General features: G+C 43.8%; 1 protein-coding gene across 2 annotated transcripts in view; it reads right to left on the bottom strand.

Annotated features, from left to right (window-relative positions):
- NTM (neurotrimin) overlaps positions 1 to 19998 on the bottom strand; it is a 939822-nt gene that overhangs the window by 719092 nt on the left and 200732 nt on the right. The window lies entirely within an intron of this gene.

Here is a 19998-nt window from a genome sequence, read left to right as displayed (position 1 = left end):
CTGCATACTGAGAAGTTATCCAGTTATTCATATGCAAATTATAGTTTGAGAAACACTGATCTAGATAAACAGTGAATGAGGGTCAAGGCTCTGTCGTGGGAAAGATACACCAACATATTATTATATTGGAGGGACTGAGAGAAGCCAATATTGTTTAGCATGGAAGAGAGGGAGAGACGACATGGGGATTAATGGGGAGAGATAAACATAGAGCATATTTTTCAGGGCCTTATAGTTAGAGTATGAGGTTTGGATTTCGCTGCAATTTGGGAGGATCAAAAGTTTAAGCAAAGGAGGGACATCACGACACTTGCTGCTATGTGGAATATTAATTGGGAAGAAACAAATGTAGAAATTCGGAGACCAGTTTGTTGTTGGGCAGAAAGGTGTCTGTGCTTTGAACTAGGACAATGGTAGGGGAGTAGAGAGATGATTATAAGATATATTTTGAAGGTTCACAAGGCTTGCCGATGATTAAATGTAGATGCTAGAGGAAAGGACTCCTGGGTGTTCAGCATGGACACCTGAGTGTATCAGTACCATTTACTGACAGTGACAACTGTATCGGATGGGGAAGAGGCATAGAGCACAGATCTCAAGGAGACAGATGGATGTGTGAATCCAGAATGCAAGGTGTTTGAGCGGAGATATAAATTTGGGAGTCATTAACACAAAGATGTCATGTAAATGAGATCACCTAGGAGAGTGTAAAGAATGCAAAGCATTGTTAAAATAACCAAAAAAGGTTAATTCACTATCTGATTGTTAAGCCAGAAAAATGCTAGCAGTTCTATAGGGAGTAGATATTTATTGGCACTTATCTTCTAGGAACCTGGAATCTAAGGAAGCATTAATATAGACTTCACTGGCTTTGGGGGAAGGGCATAATTCAGCATTGTTAATATCCGGTAAGGTGCTGACACTAACCCCAGAGGCCAGACTCTGGCTGTGACACTGTATGGCTCTGGAAACCCCCCTCCTACTTCCACTGTCCAGAAAGTTGGGTACATAAAGGGAAAGTTGGGGATGGGTGTGTTCAATGTAACAGGGCAGTAGAGGACACTAAAGGAACTCAGACAGAGTCTATTCAGCAACCCACATAGAAGTGTTTCAATATTTTAACCACTGGGATAGCCATCTGGGAGCAGCCTGGCTGAATAATAATCAGCTCTTAATACAGAGGAGGGAGAGAATAAGAAAGCACTTTAATTAATCAAGTGGCCTACAAAAATGAACTATAGAAATGCTCAGTTAATTTCTTTGTAAATCTAAATCATAGTTTTTATTAGTAAAAGATAGTTTGTACCTCTGTCATCACTCTCCTGTCCTGTGTTTTGAACCATAGCACATTGTCTAGATGACTGTTGATCCTTCGAGCAAGGACCATGTCTTACACCTGTTCTGTATGCAGGCAGTAAGTGTAGCTCAGCACTCCACATGCATTGCATGTACAACTATCAGGGAGGGTTTGTTGGATAAATGGATAAATAGCTGATGACTCTGAGTAAGTAGGTGTAAAACCGAGGCCAGATGAAGCCATCCTTTCATTCCAACTACTCAGAACCAGGCCACAGGTTCAATATCAGAAACTTAGAGCTGGAAGAGAACTTGGATATCACCAAAGACATTGGTTTTCACACCATACTCCCAGGACTCCCTATGGAATCAGAGCTCCAGGCTTCCTGGGGGTGGCCTTAAAAAGGGGAAGAGAAGGGATGTCTAGTGGCTCTGTCTGCTAAGTGTCCCACTTGTGACTTTTGCTCAGGTCATGATCTCATAGGTTATGAGATCAGGCCCTGCAGTGGGCCCTGCATCAGGCCCTGCACTTGTGGGGAGACTGCTTGAGATTCGTTCCCTTTCCCTCTGCCCCTCCCCCCACTGGCTTGCATGGGTCCTCTCTCTCTCCTAAATCAATCAATCAATCAATCAATCATAGGGGAAAAAAAGGAGAAATGGGAAACTGGTTTGAGGTTTGAGGAAATTTGATCTCCTGATTTTTACTCAGAGAAACAATTTTATCTGCTCCCAAATGAGATTTCATTAAAAAAAATGGTGTGATTATCTATTTTAAAAAATAAACATTTAGGTTAAAATATTAAAAATCATGACCTAATATAAATGGCTCTATTTTTCATCATTAAACTGAGACCCAGAGAAGTTGAATAATAATGGCAAAATTACACAGTCATTCAGTAAGAGGGAGGGGTCCCATAAGCATCCCATCCATCTGACTGAGAGGCCACTGGGCTATAAAAGAAGCTGTCCAAGCTGACTCAGAGCTTGAGGCTGACAGGATGTGTTCTATCCCTCTCAGATCCCATCCTGTTCCTAGAGACTTACCCAAGTTACCGGAGAAACTTACTACTGAGAAAGAATCAGAGAGCTGCTCTATCCCAAGTCCCAAACTCGAATCTATTAAAAGCCAGCTCTGAATTTTACTGGGCGTGAAGATCTTCAAAGAGCTCCATCTTGCCCAGAAGCTGATGGGTGAGTCAGATGATCCCTGATCCTAAGTTAATCATTATTCAGAAATATAAACCATTTAGAAGTATGCCTCAAAGTAACTCCTGATTTCACAGGGAAAGCTTGGTGAATGTCTGCTTAGAAGAGTAGCCACACTTTGGGTTGGCAGGGATTGCAAGCCCTTTACACTGAGGCTTTGTTTCTCCTTGTGTCTGGACCAGCAAATGCATTTCCAACCCTCTCTTCTTTCAACCCATGAGTACTGGTCAATGGTCAAGTTGCTTTCTTGGCAATTGACATAATAAATGTAGGCAGGCTATTTACATTCCCTATTATATGTTTTTAAATTTCTTTGGCAAAAGAACCGTAAATGCAAAGCAATAGTATGACTGGGAGGCAGGGGGCCATAATTAAAATTCCTTTTTGTTTTTTAAATGGCTTATTAAAATGCTTGGGAAACCTGCGACACAAAGCAGCAGCCAAAACCCCTTTGCTGCTAAATGGAATGAAATGGATTTTTCAAATGTCACACTAGTATCCACTTAATAATACATTTTCCTATAGACAGGACAATAATATATATTTTAATCACTTTTCTACAGGCAAATAGACTGCACAGGAGCTGCCCTTCACTGGCACTTGGAAATTATGAATTTTTCAATAACCTTTTCTATTATTCATCCTGTGTTATTCCGTAACATTTCTGCATGAAGAATGTGCTTCCCAGACACTTTATGAATCTCTTCTATTATTTATTAAACAGCAAGGTGTCCCCCCACAACCCTCAGCCCAATCCCCCAGAGAAGGATGTTTGGAGGAGGGGACCAAACATGTACATCTACATCCTGGGTTATTAATAATTTCATATCTATAAGAGATGCAGATTGAGCGACTTCCTCCGTGTAGTTCAAGTTGGGCCGTCAGAGGTGTGTTGGCTCAGAGAGGAGATATGTACTAGGCGGGAAGAGGCAAGGAGGAAAATCAGCCTAAGACAGTCCCTGCTTACAACTGGTTTCTATAGTCCGGACTCCTAAACTGTCCTTATTCCAGAAGGAAGACCACCTGGAAGTATCACTCTGACCAGGAAGACGGGATTCCTGGGTTTCCTTCTCTGCTACAGATACAGGATTTGACTTGGAGAAACCTCAGTTTTTCATCATTCCTCCCCCACACCCCCACCAACACTTTCTTTGCCTGGATAACTTCGACTCCCTGTACACATGAGCCCCTCCTACCAGGTGCTTCCATCGTGTGTCTTTCCTACTACAACATTTGTCACAGTATCATTTCATTTTTGTGAGTCATCTGAAAGAGAGAAGCTTCTTTCTTACTCTTCATTATAATGCCAGTGCCTAGATATATGCTTGGCACAAAGTAGGTATTCAATAACTATTTAGAACGATTGTGTAGATATATAAATGACATGGTCAGTCAAATGCCCCTCTCCAAAGTGGTTATTAAGAAGGTCTAAAAGATGCTAAGGACTTATACGGCAGAACTACTTTTTGCTCATCCAATATCCATAGGCTTCCATACATTTTTCAGCCCTTCAAAGTTAGGGAGGACTACAAGACCAGTTCTGGTCAAAGGATGGGTGTAGAAGTGGCATGGAATACTAGTGAGGTATGAGAGCCCAGCTCTCTCTTCTCCTGCTGTGGTGATAGTGGAGAACATGTGTTCCAGATAAAGTGGTTTCAAGATGGCAGAGTCTCCATCTGCTTAGATTGCTTGCTGAGTGGCTAATGTTGAGAAGAGGCCCCCCACACCACACATGTGAGCATGTGCACTCACACACACACTGACCTTTGTTGTGTTAAGTCACTAGGGTGTAGATGTTAATTTGTTACTGCAACATAATATTGACTAAAATAATTTATATATAAACAGTATAGTGCAGAGAGAAAAATGTGGTGAAGGGGATTAGTTGTGTCATTACTAATCTATTTTCTTTATTATTTCTGGACCCCTCTACTCTGAAACATGGGAATTTACCAGAATCTTACCATCTGATGCCATATCTAAGAAAGAAGGGGGTTCTGGAGATGCTTCCAGAACTCTGGCAATGGGGCACACCCCCTACTATTCCTTTGAGAAATCTCCTACAAAATAATAATAATAATAATAATAATAATAATAATAATTGCTAAGGTGATTCTTCCGCCTCTAATAAACTAGTGAGTTGTCTGTCCCTGACATACTTCTTTCTTCAAGTCACAGCCTGGAGATGGCAAGGTTGAGATCAGCCCCCAGCAGAAGGTGAACTTGTCTCATCAGTGGTGCTCCAAAGAGCAAAACTCAATCACAACCCAATGGGTGGAAGCATAGAGTCCTGAGACACCCAGGTTGGCAATGTGAGAGTTCTAATGCTTATCTTTCTGGGCCATTTCTTGAGAGGCTGTACATTTTTTTTTTCTGTATCTGTGCAAATAGACTCTTTTGACTTTATTTGAATGTTATTTTCCTAAAGCTCATTATAAAGGATATCAGTAACAATGTGGCTACTTTATACCAGGAGATTCATGTATAGTTAAGTCATCATATATCAACCTTAGGAAGCAAGACTTTTTTTTAACTTTTTAAAATATTCCATTCATTTATTTGACAGACGGAGATCACAAGTAGGTAGAGAGGCAGGCAGAGAGAGAAGGAAGCAGGCTCCCCGCTGAGCAGAGAGCCCGATGCGGGGCTCGATCCCAGGGCCCCAGGACTACGACCCAAGCCGAATGCAGAGGCTTTAACCGACTGAGCCACCCAGGTGCCCCAGCAAGACTTTTTAATGGAATATTTCCACTGTTTATTTTCTTGCCTCCATCCGCTTCAATCTTGAACAGCATGAAACATGGGATAATTTTTGTGGAGACCACTGAATGTAAAACTCAGGAGACTAGAACATTACCTTCAAAGTTGACTGCTGCTGAAGGAAAGGGTGCAGAGTAGGGGCAGTTCATACAGAAGGAGGAGACATGACTCCCTGACCTCAGGATTGGAATGTCCATTTGGGGTAAAAGAGGCTCCCTTCCTGGGGAAAGGAGGGACTCAAGTCACTGGATGGTCTGGGAAGAGCTGAGGGCAGCCTCTGCAGATGCTTCACCACAAATCTGGGAAGGCAGTGACAATGGAAGCACCAAGAAGCATGGAGAGAAGGAGAGAGTGAAAGGGAAAGGGGAGATGATAGAAGTGAGGGAAAGAGAGAGGAAGAGAGAGAAATAGACAGCTGAAACCTCCTATGTGTCATTAAAGGGGCCCCTAAATTTCCTGAAGACCCAAACTGAACCTCAAATCAGCCATGGTTCTAGCCTCAGGGGGAAATTGGATGGAGTATTGGGATAGCACCTTAAGGTTGCCAGCAGAAGACCTATGTGGGCTTGCCCCTCCTTGGTGTCCCTAGGCATCTCTCTTATTCCCATGGGTTTACCAAAACCCCAAATGAGTGCCTTAAGTGAGAGTCCACGGATCAATAGACATTTTCTCTGAAGAGTCAGTTTGTGAATATTTTAGGCTTTGAGGCCATAGGTCTCTACTGCAAATACTTAACTCAAGGGAAGCATTGCTCCCCTTTCAGCTAGCAGAGCATAGGAGAAGGAGGAGGAGGGAAGAGCATGTGGAGGTAAGCAGAGAAAGAAAACCCAGATGGAATGTATCAGGGTGAGCACACTATGGCCCGTGGGCCAATTTCTGCTTGTTGCTTATTTTTGTAAATAAAGTTTTATTGGAACCCATCCATTGTCATTTATTTACCTCTTGAGTTAAGTATTTGCAGTAGAGACCTATAGCTTCAAAGCCTAAAATATTCACAAACTGGCTTTTCAGAGAAAATTTCTGTTGATCCCTGGACTCTCACTTAAATAATAATCTTGACTTTTACTGAAGAAGCCTTACAAACATCTGTGTGCACTGAGTATACTTGGAGGCACCTGGATCAAGACTTCCTACCATCCAGGGAAACAAGGAGTTGGGGTCAAGAACACGTCAGAGCTCAGCAGAGAGAATCCTATTGTTCAATTTCAGGGTGGAGATACAGTTACCAAGTGGTCCTCTCCTTCTCCTCATGATGGGGCTGAGGCTCCAGGAACCAGCAGATGGTGAAGGCAAAAGGACCTAGCTTCTCAAAGAGGCATGTCCATCACATCCAGGTGTGGTTTCCAGTGCATTGTGCCTCAGTGAATTTTTGCTCTCCAGGATGGGCAAGACCTCCTAGTCCTAGCTTCTTTCTACTGCTTGTTGTTCAGCACAAGTGAAGCACATCTGTTGGTTCCATTTCTGAATCTTCTCTGAAGTATTTGGGGTTTCCTTTTGAGGTCTTCCTGAGCTACTCTCGACTTCCTCCCAGTCTCCTCATTCCAGACAGAGTCCCTGCTAGTTTCAAATAGGAGACACAGAGTCTTGATGTGCCTCTCTGTCACCCCCCAAACTCCATGCATGCGTACCCCGTCCTAAGGGCTCATGCAGGGGGGTGTCCTGGGAAACAACACATCCCTCTGTTCTTTCATCTCAGCCAAGCCTCCTCCACAGTCAGCAGCTCTCTAAATATCATTTATTTACGTGGGCTTCAGAGGGAGGGGGGAACACAGTCACTGGAGATGGAGATGTCATTTGCAAAATAATAATAGTGTCCTAGCAGATGAGAGGCAAACACCCCCAGGGTCAATCCTGCTAAATGATACATCTTTTTTAACTATTTAGCTTGTGAAGATATATGAGCAGAGCACTTAGACTAATTTCAGGGTCTTTTCTTCCCTCTGTATGAAATGCTCAACCCTCTTGAATGTAGAATCTGTGTTCCTAATTGGATCTCATCAAAGCTTTCTCGTTGTCTTCAGCTGGTGGCAGCACATTGAGACGTGGCGGGTGGGGGGTGGGTGGCAGATACCAGCAAGTGATCAGCTGGTGGACTGTGTCTGGGCCATGGCTCTGGGAGCCCATCTGCCCCTGCAGAGCCTAAACAGAACAGTTAAGTCTCGCTCTGCCACTCAGCTGCAGCTACCCACCCTCCTGCAAGTTACTGTCCTTACTTTTAAAATACAAAAATAGCAATGGTATTAAGAACCCCCTTTAGTTGAAGGATTATTGTGCATAGACACTGTGCTACAGTCTGCATACATTTTGTGATTGATTTGAGTTCAGTAAAATCCTCTTAGAGGCATCATTAGCCTAGTTTTATAAATAAGAAAATGGAAGGAAGCACAGAGGGGTTGAGCAAATGGCTCAAATACACACAGTTTGCCTAGGTCTTAATGAAGATATACAAGCCAGCTCATTCCATTCCTCTACTCTCCGTCAGAACAGTGCAATATTTCCTCAGCAAGAAGACTGCTACCTGTCTTCCTTAAACTAATAAACATATTTTCTGTTATAGATGGAACATAAGAACATCTTCTGAAACCTGGAGGGAAAGGACTACGAGGACATCCATTCCTAATTCTCCCCCTAACATAAACACTATTAGTATTAGGACAGGTAAAGGACAACTTTGGGTAGATGGCAAAAATCTCCAGGACATACCAGAATTTCTCTCCCAAATCTTTCGGAGTGCCAAATTAAACATCATGTAAATGGACTACAGGTATGACTTTTTTTTTTCTTGAATCTAATTGTCATGAGATACATATTCTGAAGTGTCCTGCTTTATAACTTTGTCTAAAACAACCAGAATTATGCATCTAAAGGCAAGGAGTTGTCTATGTTACTCAGAACAAGAATATATAAGGCTGGGGCAAAGAATTTCGCAATCGCCAAACAGCAACATCACTGAGAAATATCAACCCTCCAAATACATTTATTCTTAACAAATATGTGTGGAAGATTCATGAGGCGTTGGGCAATACGCGAGGTGCCAAAGGGAGAAAAAGAAACAAGACATAAGCCCCGCCCTAGTAGCAGAGAGATGGATAAAAAGATGATTGGGAAACAATATTGGAAGTGCAGAGATTGCGTGTGCCCCAAAGCACAGATAAACGTGCAACACCCAATAAGATACAATGGGGCTACATGATGTTCATTTTAAACCCTAGCTTTCCCAGCATACCACTAGTTGGGTGACCTTCATTGGGACACTTGGGTTCCATTTCCTCATCTGCAACACAGGGATCATGGTGCTTCTTTGCAGAGTGATAATGGGGATGAGGTCACGTAAGGTGTGTAAAGTTCGCAGACTGGTGCCCGACAAGGATTAGCTAGGTCTTTTTCTGAGCCTGCTTCAGATACACCAAGTGACCTTGGCTGTGTGCTCTGGTAACACCCAGCTTCCTGCCCTGAGGGAGTACAAGCTGTCTTTGGAAGATCCTAGACACCCTACCTGTAGATGTGGCAAAAAAGTGGCTTTCTTGATTGTCCTCCACTGATCTCCAGTCCAAGCAAAATCCAAGCTGAAGCAGGAACCCCCATGGCTCCAGGAGTTGGAGGGAACAGGGAAAAAGAGCTGCAGGGTGGATTGGGGGGACTGCAGGAGGGGCTGGCCTGCTCGTGGTCTATTTCATCTCTTGAGTGCAGAGGGATAGAAAGAGAAATAAATAACAGTTTGTTTTTGCTGGATTTTGAAGCACATTTCCTGCCAATAGCACCTCTCACAAGGGCAACTGCTTGACACTTAGGCAAGGGAATGTGTGGGGAGAACAGGACAAGATAAAATTACAAGTGACAGCATAGCCTGTGTCTGCAATTACAATGCATTGTAAACAAGGGGAATTGCAATTCCAGCTGCCAGGCATGGCCAGAGATTGACAGGGACAGCACGCCGTCTGAGGAGATGGCAGGCTGCTGCACATCTGCTTTGAGCCAGGGAGAGTGGGGACATGGGGACAGGGAGAGAGGGCCTGGGGGCTCCAGCATGAGAAACATTGCGGTCAAGGGCTGGCAAGGAGATTAGGAGGGGCTAGCGAGAAAGAGCTGGTGGGGTGGTGCCAAAAATCAAAAGAGCTTGTGTATGCGTGCTGTGGGGGTGCATAGGAGAGATGAAATCCGTTGCTGGTTGCATCACTCCAACCACTATTGAAGGGCAAAAGGAACCAGCTTTTTTGAGAAACCTACAGGTTTTTGAGAAACCTTAATGTAGAGCATGACAGGAGGCTCGATTCCAGAATTCTGAGATCAAGAGTCGGCTGCTTAACTTACTGAACCAAGGCATTTTAAATGTGTTATTTTTAAAATTTTTTTTTAAGATTTTATTTATTTATTTGACAGAGAGACACAGTGAGACACGGAACACAAGCAGGGGGAGTGGGAGAGGGAGAAGCAGACTTCCTGCCAAGCAGAGTGCCCAGTGTGGGTTTCACTCCCAGGATCCTGGGATCACAACCTGAGCCAAAGGCAGACTCTTAACGACTGAGTCACCCAGGCGCCCCTTACATGTGTTATCATGTGTTATTTCAATGATCTGCACCACAACCATTCAAAAATTGGCTTCTTACTAAAGAAGGAATTTTTGAGCATCTGTGATTTCCAGGCCTGGACTAGTCATTATGCATATGAGATTAAGTGGATAGAGCAAGTGACACTAAAAAAGTAGGTATCAGCACCCTATTCTGCAGATAAGGAACTTGACTCTCAGAGGGGTTAAGTTACATGCCCAAGGATCCTTAGCTAGTAATGACAGTGCAAAGACTGAAGCCAGCATTCAGCACGCTCTAACTACATATTTTATGAATAAGAATTCTAATGTCCTCCCTGTTGAAGCCATTCTTTTGCTTTTATCAAATATTAATTTACATAGGATCAAATGTGATGAGTTCATTATAGATGCTTAACAAAAGATAATTTTCTCCTGCTCATCACCAGCTTGACTGATACAGGCACCTATCACGAGCAGCATCATTATCACACCTGACCCCAAAATGCTACCGGAGCCAGTACAGGGAAAAAGGGCAGTCTCCGACTTATCATAAGAAAGCCTGCTGATGGGGCACCTGGGTGGCTCAGTGGATTAAGCCTCTGTCTTCAGCTCAGGTCATGCTCCCAGAGTCCTGGGATCGAGCCCCGAATTGGGCTCTCTGCTCAGCAAGGAGCCTGCTTCCTCCTCTCTCTCTGCCTGCCTCTCTGCCGACTTGTGATCTCTGCCTGTCAAATAAATATATAAAATCATAAAAAAAAAAGAAAGAAAGAAAGAAAAGAAAAGAAAGAGAAAGCCTGCTGATGACTTGGTGCTGGTTCTTCCCCAGAGCCTACAGGAAGGGCACTACTCCAGTGAAACCAGAAGGGAAGATGGGCTTAACTTGCAGCAGGAGGGACTTAGGTCAGAGACATGAGAGCTTATTTCAACCATGAATATAGTGTGCCCTCTTCATTCAGGGCTGGTGCCCCACTGCCGGTCACATATGACTTCCCCAGTGTCTGTGATGATCAGGGCCAAGCCATCCACACAGCCCAGTTATATGACTGAAGGCACATGTCTCTACTTGGTAGGAGACATGCGAAAGGCAGAAGGGTGGTGACATTCTTTATTGGTGGCTTTTATGGGGACCACATCCTTGGCCTTACCTCATTCACATGAAACTCCTGGCTCAGCTCACCTGCAGTCACATTGGGTCGGGACTCCATGCATCCCTGTGTGAGGCTATCAGAAGGGATGAAACTTAGCAGGCTGGACTAACCTGGTGGGGTGGCCAAGTGTTCCTCACCATGCATACGACTCCCCAGGCTCAGCTGCATGGCTGGTCAACAGCAGAGAGGCCAGGCAGATCCACAGGGAGACCTCAGCTCTCCTCCGCAGGATCTCTGAGCACAGCTTGTCTCCACGGGAAATCGTTTGTTACAGATCCAGCCTCCCCTAGGAGGACCTTCCCTCCCTAGGGACCTTTCATGGCTCTGCCAGGCTTTCTGGCCTGAAGATGAGAGAATGGTGCTGAAAAGATGGGAATGGGGGGCCCGGAGGACCCGAGGAATACCAGACTCAAAGGCTGAGCTGGTAAGAAATTTCCCTAAGAAGTTGAGGCTCTGGCTGAATCAGTGCAGCTAACTCCTAGAATGAATGAACTGAAACCACACCCAAGCAGCTCCCTGGGTTCATTCAGCCTGCTTGCTACACTTATCACCTCCTACTACATTAGCCTTCCCCCAGGAGCATCCCAGGCTCACTAAATTGGAGCATAGCCCCGTTCTCCCAGCCCACCTGCACTTCGAGGCTACTGGGAGCTGTCTAAATGGTGCATGGACGTCAGCTAGCATTCTCACAGTGTTGGAGGTGGGTGGAACAACAACAATCACTATGTAAGAGCACTGGATTAGGGGCTAGACCTGGTGTTCGAATCCTGGGGTCTGCCACTTATGGCAATACACTTTAGGCACATTGTTCAAATTGTCTTAAGAAATCTGTGTCCTCATCTACAAAATGGGAAAATAGCCTTCACTTCAAAGTGATTGTCTGGTGGATCAATTTTAATAATGACATAAAGCTAGTCCTCAGTGCCTGTCCAGTGTAAGCATTCAAAGAAGGAAAGCTATCCCTATAAAACCTGTAATGGACCATCAACCTGCTATTGAGACATTAAGCAGCCATCCAAATGCCCTCATGCAGAGTAGTGGACACCTGGCCCAGCACTGCATGCTGACAAAGACACCGGATTCCATGGCATTCTCTTGGAACTAGATCTTTGGGACGTGCCTCACCCTGCTCCCTATCCTATTCCTACTTTTCTAGACCATTACTCTTTCCCCTTGTTTGTAGCTCACACTTGATCTTCTAACCTGGCCCTTGACCTTGCCCCTCTGGCATCAACCTGCTTGCCATTTTTAGGTCCAATGAGCACTCAGCTCTTGGTCAACCCCACTTCTAGTCACCTCAAGTAACTGCTTCTAGTTCCATCCAATACCTGAGAGTTTATTTTTGACACATGCCCTTGGAACCAGTGTTACCATGGAATGATCCCGGCTCTGAAAACAGAGTGGACAGAGATGGTCGTCTATTGGGGCAGAGCAGAAATCATGCTGTCAGGACAATGAACCCTGCCAATAGCAGCGAGGTCAGAGCAGGAGCAGGGGCTATGCAATAGAGTCTGAAAGTCTGCAGAATTATATTCACAGATCATCCTGGGAGGAATGCTTCCAGTATTGGGGTTAGAACACATTAGCTCCTGAGGGAATATTTATATTTAATGGGATCCTGGTGCATGGCTGTGGAAGAGTGTATTTCTTGCTTATTTTTTCTTGTTTTAGTTTGATAGGACTACACTTCCCTACTTCCTGAAGTGAGAAATGTACTACTTATATGGGTTTCCACCTATCACCCTATCTTGCCTGACATCAAGCCTTACACCACTGGCTAAGGAACTCTGGGTAGGGGCCAGGCTAATAAGTTTCCTAAAAATTTGGCTTTTCCTCTCAGTTGTGAGGCCAGGGCAGTAATGCCAGTGCACTCACCTGACATCAAGTGTGCGAGATGTATGTATGAGAGAGGTGTGTGATGAGGTATGTATGTGTGATGTGTGAGGTGTGTGTAAAATGTGTGGTGGGTGTGTGTGAGGTATATGGTGAGATATGTGTGTGGTTAGTGTGTGAATGATGTGTGTGTTTGAGGAGCTTTGAGAGGTGTGTGATCTGTATGAGTGAAGGGTGTGTATGTGTGAGGAATGTGCAAGGTGTGTACATGTGAGGTATGTGGAGTGTGTGTGATGGGTAAATGTGTGTGTGTGTGTGTCTGTGTGGTATGTGTGAAGGATGTGTTCAGTGTAATTTGTGCACATGAGGGATATGTGGGGTGTGTGTGTATGAGGATTGTGTGTGTGTGTGTGTTTGAAAAGGGGGATGCAGAAAGGGTGGGATTGTGCTTCTGTACGATGTATATGTAATATTCAAAATCTAGTCCAGATCTTCCTTGCCTTGCCATAGGGTTACATCTTTACAAACCCAACACAATGAAAACATCATAAGTTGAAAACACATTTAGTACAACTAACCTACCAAATGTCGTAGCTTAGCCTAGCCAACCGAACACATGGTCAGAACACGTACATTGGCCCACAGCTGGGCAGTATCATCCCACAAAAGCATATTTTTAAATGAAGTGTTGAATATCTCATGTAATTTGCTGAAGACTGGGCTGAAAGTGAAGAACAGAACGGTTGTAAGTGTACCAGTTGTCGACCCTTGTGATCACTTGGTTGACTGGGAGCTATGGCTGCTTCTGCCCAGCATCCTGAGAAAAAACGGTAGTACATCACCAGCCTGGGAAAAGATCAAAATTCAAAGTACAATTTCTATTGAATGTGGATCACTTTTGCATCATCATAAAGTAAAAAAATCGTTAAGTCAAACCACTGTAAATCAGGGAGCGTCTGTCTGTGGAAGAGGCTAAACACGAAATAACAATCATGAGTTGGGATAAAATAAGCCAGAGAAGAGAAACCCATTCTGCTCTCGTCATCACATGTGAGGAAAGAGAGGATGAGGCAGTCTGGCTCTGCAGAAGCGGGGGCAGTCCCGGTCTGCGGTTGTGGGGTAGCAAATGGCTGTGGTTATGACCGCTACACTAATCCAGAGGGCAGTGGTGTGAACCACCCCAAGATACTAGCGGAAGCGAGAACCTCAAGATAATCTTCCTCTATCTCATCATTTTATGATGAAAAGTGTTTGTCCTGGAGAAGAGAGATACTCCAACTCACTTAGACTATTAACAGCAGAATATTCACTAAAAATGGTCTCCTGACTTCTAGCCTCTGCCAACCACGTATAGCCAGAGCCTCGATACTAATTTTCAGGTTAACAAGAGCATGCTTCCCTGTATACCTCTGCTTTCTTAATCTCCCTTAATATTGTTTTTATTATGTCAACTATTTCCTCAAAACCTTCAGCAGCTACCCACTACCTAAAGGGTAAAGACCAGTGTCTCTCCCTAACATGCTCAAACTTTGAGACCCACACAGTAATATCTTTCTCTCTAGTATTGTGCGATCCACACCTCTGGAAGCACCATTTCTCCTCCTCTCTCACTTGCTCAGTAAGAACTCTTGCTCAAAACTCAAATCACAGCACATCAGCTCACAGTGATCTGTCATCTTGCAGTTAGTATCTTTACCTCATTTAGCGACGACATCACCCTGAGTTGTAGATTTATCTGTGCTGTCTTCCTACAGGACAGAGACCTTCTCTTATATTTCTTCATATACTCACAACACCTTGCCCAGTGCCCTTGCCCATAATAGATACATAAATAAGTGTTAAATGTTTGGTTTAGTGAAATTCTACACGACGGAATATTCATCCCCAAGATTTCCTATTCCTTTTGATTGTCTGCTCTAGTTCTAGGTAAAATGAGGTTACTAAGATGTCAGATCCCTCTGGCTACAGCTGGGTTCTGTGCCTCTGTGCCACCCAGCTCCAACACCTATGGAAGGCACTGGAAGATAAATATTCCCATTCTTCTGTTCCAATTGATTCATGGACTTCACTTACTATTACCACTGCATCAAACTATAATGCCAAGCAAATTTAGTATTATGGGTAAGACAAAGGATTTTGGATTCAGGTCATATTGAATTTGTGCTTTGACCCTTTTATTTACTAGTTGTGGTTTGATATTAACAGTAATCTCTCTATGCCTTGGTTTCTTCATCCGTGAAATGGGGATAATTTTAGCAGCTGTGGCATAAGGTGATTTGGACATTAAGTGAGATACTGCACACAAATCATGTATAATAATGCTTGGCATGTAACAAACAGCCAATAAATGTTGCATTTCTGAGTCCTTGTCTTCCTTCGTCCTCGATTTTGGGTCACTCTTCTTCATCAGAGTTCTCATAGTGATTTGTTTTTTCCTTTGTCTCACTTTTTATTTCCTGAACCCTGAACTTGTTTTGATCCTGGGCCACCTCTCCTTTCATACTCACAGCTACCACGCTCTCTCTGTGCTGACTCCTGTCCAATTACTCCTTTCCACTGTTTTTAATGCATAGTCATGGAAGAATAGAGCTCTGTACTGGGTGCTGTGGAGCATTTCGGATACAATTCCACTCCTATGGGCGTGTGTTGTGACTGGCAGAAAAAAGGTCTGCATACATGGTATAGAATTTAAAATACACATTATAGTATCAAATTAATTCTTTATGTAGGTAATTCATCAATTTTTGATCAACCAACATGTGTGGGCTGATGACCCAACTGTGTTTAATAACTTGAATTTGTGGTCAAGAGAATGGTCTCTGAAGTCAGACTTTCATTATTATTAGCTATAACATTGAGAAATGTATTTAAACTCATCGTGCCTTAGCTGCCTCATCTGTAAAATGAAGCTAATAATAGAACCTACTCCATAGGAATATGTATATCCTATATGTATATATGTATATATCTTATATTCTCATGTAGGATATGTGAGGATTAAATGGAACACAATGGAAACCATGTGGAAAAACTCTTGCACATAGTTAGCACTATTTAGTATCCCTCTCTTTTCTGAGAACTTCCACTAGTTTCATAGGCTCCTGAGTGAGAATTTACTTATATTTTTAACTCACTGAAGTTAATTTGATATACAGCACTGTCTGATATCTCTTTTAGTAATTGGAAGTTGCTCTAGTTTTAGATGTAGCTAAGTGTGAGATTGGTAATAGATATTCTTCCATACGAGTTAAAAACACTTAAGAAATAGTCCCTTTGTGCTGAAGCTGGTCTCATATTTTCTTCTTGAAGACCTACAATCTTTTCCTTTAAAGCATCTTAAGAGAAGGATGAGTATTACAGTGGCCTGGGAAGCCAGTATACTAGTTACGTATTCCTATGTAATAAACTAAGTAGCTGAAAATAGCAAGCATTTCTTTATCTCACAGTTTCTAGGGCCAGAAATCTGGTTCAAGGTCTTTCATAAGGTTACAATCAGCCAGGGCTGTAACCCTTTCATAAGGTTACAATCAGCCAATCAACTTGCTGGCCGGGGCTGTGGTCTCAACTGAAGGCATAATTAGAAAGGAGTAAATAAACTTAAGGTCACTCACATGATTGTTGGCAGATTTTAGTCCTTGGCCAAATAAGCCTTTCTATGGGGCTGCCTTACAACATGGCAGCTGGCTTCCCCCACAACATGGCAGCTGGATTGGTGAGCAATCCCAGAGAGAGTTGAGAGAGCTTTCTCGAGATGAGAGAGCTTCAATCTTTTCAATCTTTTTATAACTTAATCTTGGAAGTGACATCCTATCACTTCTGCCATATTCTATTTGTTAGAATTGAGTCAGTAAGTATAGCTCAAGCTCAAGAGGAAAGGATTACACAAAGGTCCTGAATACCAGAAGGTGGGGATCTTGGGGGACATCTTAGTGGCTGACAGCCACAACCACTTACACAAAAGGGGACCTCTGGAGAGACTTTGCGCACAAGCAGAACCAGAGAAAAAGAAGGAAGAACTAAAATATTGCTTAAAAAGACAAAACTAACACACACAATTACCTATAATAAAATCTCTCTGACCTTTTTTTAAAAGTTTTTAAAAAAGACTTATTTATTTGAGAGAGAGAGAGACGGAGTGCACACAGAGGCAGAGGAAGAAGTAGGCTCGCAGCTGAGCAGGGAGCCTGATGCAGGACTTGATCCTAGGACCCTGGGATCATGACCTAAAGCAAAGGCAGATGCTTAACCAACTGAGCCACTGGGGTGCCTGTTTTTGTTTTGTTTTGAAAGTTATTTATTTATTTATTTATTTACTTTTGAGTGAGGTAGGGCACACAAGTCGGGGGAGGAGCAGAAGGAGAGGGACAGGCAGAATCCTTTGATGAGCGTTGAGCCCACTGCAGGACCAGATCTCATGACCCCAAGATCCTGACCTGAGCTGAAATCAAGAGTACGATGCTAAACCGACTTAGCCACTCAACAGCCCCTCATTGAACTTCTATTTTTTTTTTTTTAAGATTTTATTTATTTATTTATTTCAGCGAGAGAGAATGAATGGTGAGGAGGGGCAGTGGGAAGGGGAGGAGCAGACTTCCCATGGAGCAGGGCTGGAGCCCAGGACCCTGAGATCATAACCTTCACTGAAAGCAGACCCTTAACCCACTGAGCCACTCAGGTGCCTCCTCACTGACCTTTTAGACAGCAGTTACTGTCTAGGCTCTGTGCTCAGTAGTTTATAAACTATTAGTTACCAAAGAGAAGTTCGAGGATACAAGCCTTGAGCTAGGTCCTGGTAATCAGTGAAGAATTTGTCAGGCCATGGAGAAGAAAGGAAGATAGTAAAAACAACACAAAACCAACAAATGAATCTGGCCTGCAGCCTGGGTAGAGAAAAGGAGAGAAAATAAGGAGAATGAATTGAAACAGAGAAGCAAAAGATAGGACTGGCCATAAACTACAGTCATTTTGGAGGAGCAGGGTTTTTATACTTCTTATATCTTGGCATTTTGATGACATGCCTTAGTTGGAGACGGAAGAAGGGAGTGTGGACTACATGGCCTTTTAAGATGGACTTGGACTTCGACCATCAGGGATTCTACACCAATGGTCGCACTGATGACAGTGGTATATGTTCCCCACCAGTCACTGTGTGGTTCCTGTGGAGAAGGACCAAGATGGCGGTGGTGGCCTGGCACCCTGCGTGGGCAGAGAGTGGTTCAGGCCTGTGTGGCGCTCCCCTCTACCCTCCTTCTTCCCTCCAGGCACTAAAGCCCAAACAAGGGCCTGGGAGTGTCTTCCAAACTTCCTCCCCCAAAGCCTGGGAGAACTTGTCAGTCGCAATCAGCCACCAGCGTGGGTTCCCCCAGCCAGGCCAGCTGGCAGGAAGGCTGCCAAGACAGCAGATCTGACGAAAGAATTCTCAATCACATTTACATGTGCATGGTGCAAAAAGGGAAAGGAAGGGGGGGAAACCTCTCTGGAATCCAAAAAGAAAGTCACAAACTAATCCACCAAAAAAAAAAAAAAAAAAAAAAAAAAAAAAAAAAAAAAAAAAAAGAAAAGAAAAAAAAGGAAAAAGAAAGAAAAGAAAAAAAAAAGAACCACAGATTTGTCTCAGATGTTCTCAAATTGCTGTCCTTAAAAGCTCTGCTTCCCCATCTTCCTCCTCCTCCCATCCGTCCAATTGCCCAAAGAAAGTCTCTAATTTTGCCTTAATTTGTGCCTTGGTTGCAAGAACAAAACAGAACGTCACTGCAGCTTTCCCCCGGCCCCTCCCCTTGGCCCCTCAACAGCTGTGCTTCCTCAATGGCCTGATAGAGCCCTTTCTCCGCCATCATTCCCTATTCTTTACCAAGCCGGTCCTCCAGGCGCTGGGCCCAGTGGCTTACTGGAGGGGGGGAGTCCCGAGATGGCAGCCTTCTCCACAGTACTGCTGTACATCAAAGGGTCATATTCACACGGGCGTTCCCCTTGACCTCTCTGGGAGCCAGGGGCAGTGGGCTTTGGGGCAGGGATGAGCAAAATGTGAAATGACCCAGGAAGGGGTGACACAAAATGCAATTTTGCAAAATTACAGATATCTTAGGCATTCTGCCAGGACCCTGGGGGTAGTAACAAATTTGGGTATTTACATCATTTTTGAAATAAAAAATAAACACACACAGCCTCCTTACTTCCTCCTAATTGAATCCTTTCCAAATATCAGATGGCACATTGTTTCTCCATTGCCTACTAATGGGGACATGGGGTTTTATTCTCAGATACAGCCCGGGCTTGAACCAGACAAGCTCTTCCTTAGAATCCTCACTCCCCTCTCTCTCGGGAGGCTAATTTAAGTCCCCTCTCAGGGCTTCCACCCCTGCCTCCAACAAGGATGAGAGTTCTAAGGAGCTTCTAATTAATCTTTGTAAATTGCTCTGCGATCCTGGGATATAAAGGCAAAGTATTATTAGAAAACGCTGGCTGGGTTAGTAGCCGGCCATAAAAGTCGGAAGCTGATCAGCTCACTTTTCATGCTGCAATTATTGGAAATGGTTGCAAGTGGTTTTATGCGATGGGCACATCATAAGTCCTTAAGAAAAGCACGGAGCAGGGACCTAGGGATGTACACTTGTGACTCAGGGCGGGTGTCAGGAAAGAGAGTTTGCAGCCAGTTAATCTCTGAGCTCTTGCCTGCACAAGTCAGAGTGCAGCAGAATCCAGCAAGATGTCATGGACCTCTGTATTTTGTGTTCTGCTAGACCTCCTCCTCCTACTTTTTTGAGCATTTAGGAAAAAAATCCCTTGTGACTGAAACGGGCCCTCAAAAGCAAGCAGTCCCCATCTCATTAGTGGGAGGAGAGCCTCCTTATGAAATCTCTAGCCAGGCTCTCTCTGCACAAGTGAATATCTGATTTAAGGGGGGAAATGAAATCATTTCTCAGGGGCTCATCTATGAGGTTCATGCAAATCAAAGAATAGAAGAGATGCCTGAGAAATTTAGGATCAAGAACCCTTGATTTCTTAGCCTCACTTGTGACTTATTTCTGCCCATTCACGAAGCTTTAGCTAAAATTTCCTGCCTCAGAATTGTTGCGTGATGAGAGAGGGAGGACTCTCCTTGCTCTCTCTTTGCATCTATATCTGCATTAATCAGATATTAATCCACCCCTCCTAGGATATTTGGTGGAGTAACTAATTAATGTTTAAAGAATGCTCTTTGAACACAGAAAAGCACAGTGTCTGAGT

This window comes from Mustela lutreola, chromosome 1, assembly GCF_030435805.1.
Source record: "Mustela lutreola isolate mMusLut2 chromosome 1, mMusLut2.pri, whole genome shotgun sequence".
NCBI lineage: Eukaryota > Metazoa > Chordata > Mammalia > Carnivora > Mustelidae > Mustela > Mustela lutreola.
Note: the sequence above shows the minus strand (reverse complement) of the source record. Positions and strands in the feature narration are given on the sequence as shown.